Source organism: Electrophorus electricus, chromosome 5 (genome assembly GCF_041902795.1).
Source record: "Electrophorus electricus isolate QZ-2024a chromosome 5, ASM4190279v1, whole genome shotgun sequence".
Lineage (NCBI taxonomy): Eukaryota > Metazoa > Chordata > Actinopteri > Gymnotiformes > Gymnotidae > Electrophorus > Electrophorus electricus.
In genome coordinates this window covers 31,369,666-31,374,665 of record NC_137501.1, presented here as the reverse complement: position 1 = coordinate 31,374,665, position 5,000 = coordinate 31,369,666, and the positions used below count along the sequence as shown (strand labels likewise).

The 5,000-nt window shown below is 48.5% G+C and overlaps 1 protein-coding gene across 6 annotated transcripts in view; it reads left to right on the top strand.

Moving 5' to 3' along the window:
• LOC113591681 (adhesion G protein-coupled receptor L3) overlaps nucleotides 1–5,000 on the top strand; it is a 242,709-nt gene that overhangs the window by 176,258 nt on the left and 61,451 nt on the right. The gene's annotated exons all lie outside the window — the stretch shown is intronic.

Below are 5,000 nucleotides of genomic sequence, written 5' to 3'. Positions count from 1 at the left end.
AGAAGGAGAGAGAGGGAGTGAGAGAAGGAGACAGAAGGAGAGAGAGGGAGCGAGAGAAGGAGAGAGAGGGAGTGAGAGAAGGAGACAGAAGGAGCGAGAGAAGGAGAGAGAAGGAGAGAGAGGGAGCGAGAGAAGGAGAGAGAGGGAGCGAGAGAAGGAGACAGAAGGAGAGAGAGGGAGCGAGAGAAGGAGAGAGAGGGAGTGAGAGAAGGAGACAGAAGGAGCGAGAGAAGGAGAGAGAGCAGCTGGTGGGTGTGGAAGGCTTTGATTGAGGCTAGGAGGATTCTGGGATAGTAATTGATTAGGGAAATGGGAGTGTTTTGTTCTTCTTCCCTCTCCAGCACACACAGGAGAGACGCTCTGTCTGCACACGAACACACACACCGAGAAAGCACTCCACACACACCTGCTTCTGCTCTCCACCATTCTGGAAACACGCAGGCCAAAACGGAGTCAGAAACAGGAAGTCAAGACAGAGAGTCACACTGTGTGTGTGTGTGTGTGTGTGTGTGTGTGTGTGTGTGTGGGGAGTCCTTGCCCATAGCTCTTAACACACAATCCCACTGTCCAGCTATGCCTCATTAACACCATCTGGGGAATAGAGTAGTGTGTGTGTGTGTGTGTGTGCGTGCGCGCGTGTGTATGTGTTTGCGTGTGTGTGTGTTTGCGTGCGTGTGTGTGTGTATTTGTGTGTGTGTTTGTGTGTGTGTGTTTGCGTGTGTTTGTGTGTGTGTATCTGCGTGTGTGTGTGTTTGCGTGTGTGTGTGTGTGTATGTGTGTGCGTGTGTGTGTTTGCATGTGTGTGTGTGTGTGTTTGCGTGTGTGTGTATGTGTTTGCGTGTGTGTGTATGTGTGTGCGTGTGTGTGTTTGCGTGCGTGTGTGTTTGTGTGTGTGTGTTTGCGTGTGTGTGTGTGTTTGTGTGTGTTTGCGTGTGTCTGTTTGTGTGTGTGTGTTTGGTGTGTGTGTTTGCATGTGTGTGTGTGTTTGTGTGTGTTTGGTGTGTGTGTTTGCATGTGTGTGTGTGTTTGTGTGTGTTTGCGTGTGTGTGTATGTGTGTGCGTGTGTGTGTTTGTGTGTGTGTGTTTGCGTGTGTGTGTATGTGTGTGCGTGCGTGTGTGTTTGTGTGTGTGTGTTTGCGTGTGTGTGTGTTTGCGTGTGTGTGTTTGCGTGTGTGTGTGTTTGTGTGTGTGTGTGTGTGTTTTGTGTGTGTTTGTGTGTGTGTGTTTGCGTGTGTGTGTGTGTGTGTGTGTGTGTTTGTGTTTGCATGTGTGTGTGTATTTGCGTGTGTGTGTGTGTTTGCGTGTGTGTGTGTGTTTGTGTGTGTGTGTGTTTGTGTGTGTTTGTGTGTGTGTTTGCATGTGTGTGTGCGTGTGTGTTTGTGTGTGTGTGTGTTTGTGTGTGTGTGTGTGTGTTTGTGTGTGTGTGTGTGTGTGTTTGTGTGTGTGTTTGTGTGTGTGTGTGTGTGTGTGTGTGTGTGTGTTTGTGTGTGTGTGTTTGCATGTGTGTGTGTGTGTGTGTGTGTGTGTTTGTGTGTGTGTGTGTGTGGGGGGGGGGGGGGGGGGGGGTTCCAGCCTCCTCTGTCAATATCTGCAGTGTGGACCCTCAAAAAATGCCTGTCAGAATAAACACCATCTCACAGCCGAGAGTCTCACACACTCACACACACACACAAATATACACACAGACACACCCACACACACAGTTACACATGCACTCTCAGTGTTAGACACACTCATACACTGATTCTTACACACACACTGAAACTCTTACACACACACACTCACAGGTAAGTTCTGCCCTTTGTGAGAGCAGCTCGGATATAATGGAGATCATAAAGTTTTACATGCATATCTGTATTATAGATGCGCTTTATTGTTACGAGCGTTGACTCAGAAAGACTAACGTGCTCAGGCAGTGTGTTACTGCTGACCACTACAGATAACACACACACACTACACACACTACAGCTGACCCCACACAGCCTACACACATCTAGAACAGGACACTACACGTGTACACTATACACATAAGCTGAACGTTTATTAGTCAGAGGGATTCACTCCAGAAGCTACAGTGTAACCAGCAGCCTGACCCAGCCTGACCCAGCCTGACCCAGTCTGACCCAGTCTGACCCAGTTTGCCACACAGACAGACACTGGTCTCAGCCCATAGAGACCAGTCTTAGATTTATGGACTGATCTAGCTGTTACAATATCAGTGTGAATATCCAGACCAGCAGGACACACACACACACACACACACACACACACACACACACACTCACACAAACACACTCACACTCACACAAACACACAGACACACAGACACACACACACACACACAGACACACACAGACACAGACACACACACACACACACACACACACACTGCGTGCCGAGTAAAGATTTCAGTGTGTGTGTGTGTGTGTGTGAGTGTGTGTGTGTGTGTGTGTGTGTGTGTGTGTGTGTGTGTGTGTCTGTGTCTGTGTGTTTGTGTGTGTGTGTGTGTGTGTGTGTGTGTTTTGTATCAAAACATGGTCACACTACTTCATCAGACAGAATTGGAGTCACATCTTTGCTTCTTTTCCACTCAGTGGTGCCTCGTTTCCACCCACGAGGGGGAAAATTGATCAACATCACCACAAATACTCCAAAATAAGACGATGTCACAGCACCCAGAAAACCCCGACAGCTGCTCACCACCGTGGCGTGTGGACATCAGCCACCACTGTGACGGGCCTCTGCCCCTCCATTATAGGGCGCACTGGCCGAGACGCTGCGGTTTACGCTGTCCTGCTAAACCGTGATTTCATTCTGTTTAAATAGAGACGCTTACGCGTAAAGTCCTTGGATTTCTCTTCTGTGCATCACTAACACCCCGTCTTAGCTGAATGTTCCGTGTTGGGAAGCGGCTCGGTCGCAACGCACATGCGGCCGTTTCTCCGATCGTTACACTTTTGTTTACTCATTTTGTTTGCACACATGGGGCTCGGAATATTATGAAGGTTTGTACCCTTTTCCCATAATTACAGGAGAGGCAGGAATGATCCAGGAACGTCTTTTGCACAGTGACTAAACAGTTGTCTACACACGTATGTCTGTCATGCCTCGTTTTGTAGTAGGAAGTGTATGGTCTGCTCGACAGCGTCACTGCATGAGGAATTTGAATCGCACCGCTCTGCTGGTCGTGGGTTCAGACCAAACCCCTTCCTCTCTAGTTACTTCTGTGTTGTTTCTGTGGGTTGCCAGATCTGGGCTGCAGACAGGTGTAGTTTCATGTCACTCACAGCAATAAAGTGGGCAATTGTATTTCTCCCCCTGAGAGCTTTAGTCCAGCCAAAGAAACACTAACGGGACCGAATAAAAGCAGCAAGCAGAGTGCACAGAAGAGTGAACAACGGAGTGCACAGAAGAGTGAACAGAGTGCACAAGGGAGTGAACAACAGAGTGTACAGAAGAGTGAACAGAGTGCACAAGGGAGTGAACAGAAGAGCGATCAGAGTAGGACCACTACAGGAGGTAGGGGTGGATGGTTTGGGATGGAGGAATCCTGATTTGGCAAAAATGTATGTATATATATATATTTATATTTGTGCTTGCACAGCTGATGAAGGACCTCTGTCCTCTGTCTGAAACGTCCTGTTTCTCTGGAAACTGTACTGCACTACAATGTTGAATATCTCTACATCTCTCACTACAGTACACTGCACTTACACATTTTTTATAAATATATATATATATATATATTTCCATAGCTCAGTTCTGATACAGTTTGAATAATTCAGTTCAGATGCGGTTTCAGTAGCTCATCTCTGACATGCTTTCAGTACATCGGCCCGGCTGTGTCGGCTGGTCCGTTAACACCCCTCCAGACATGCTCATCAGGAAGCGGTGCTTGCTTTAAGCTCCTCGTTCAGAGTCGTCACGGAAACAGCCAACAGCCCCTGCCGAAACCTTGACATCTTCAGCCGACGTCGTGCTCTCTGGCCTCAGAGCTGCTGGTGCGCTGTGGTCCCCGTCGTCCAAGTGGCTCTGTGGTTTCCAAGCCGGAGTCGGCGGTAATCTGCTTGCGCTCCGCGTGAGATGAAGTGTGTAATCTCGCACAGTAGCGTTAGTCTCCTTGAGCCGCCGTAAACCTCCCCGTGATCTCACAGCTGCCTGGTGAAAGACCTCAACATCTAAACGTGTTCAGGAGACCCGTCAGGGAGCAAGTTAAACCCCGAAAACCACCCCACCGCAGCCGGGACTCGGAGACGATCATGGGCGCTTGTGTGTGGTGTGTGCGTGTTTGTGTGTGCTTGTGTGTGGTGTACATATATATCTGTGTGTTTGTGTGCCTGTATGTGTGTCAGTGTACGTGTGTGTGTGTGTGTTGGGAGATTTAGAGCTGTATGGCTACCATCCTAAAATGATCTAAAATTTATTTTTGAAAAGCCAAGTATGTTATTTTAGTGTGGTAAATTAAAGATTCGTCTCCTAGGTGACATCCTTTTTCAGATCCATCAAGTTAGGTAGGTATTAACAAGCAGGATTCTCTACATTAGAGTCCAGACTGAACATAAACTATTTTAAGAACTGTAGAACTTATGATTAGACACACTCTCACTCACACACACCCCACACACACACCCCACACACACACCCCACACACACACCCCACACACCCCACACACCCTGGAGCGGCCTCTTTAGCCAACTACCCACAATTCCCCTCTCCTCCTGCGTCAGCAGTTTGGATTAATACACACAGACAGACAGACCGACCCTAACAGACACACACATACACAAACATACACAGACAGACTAACGAACACATGCAAAGTTACACACATACATAGACAGACATGCAAACTCCAAAAGACACCCACCCACCCACACACACAAACCCACATGCACACCCACGCACTCACACACCCACACACACCCCACACACACCCCACCCACCCACACACACAAACCCACACGCACACCCACGCACTCACACACCCACACGCACACAT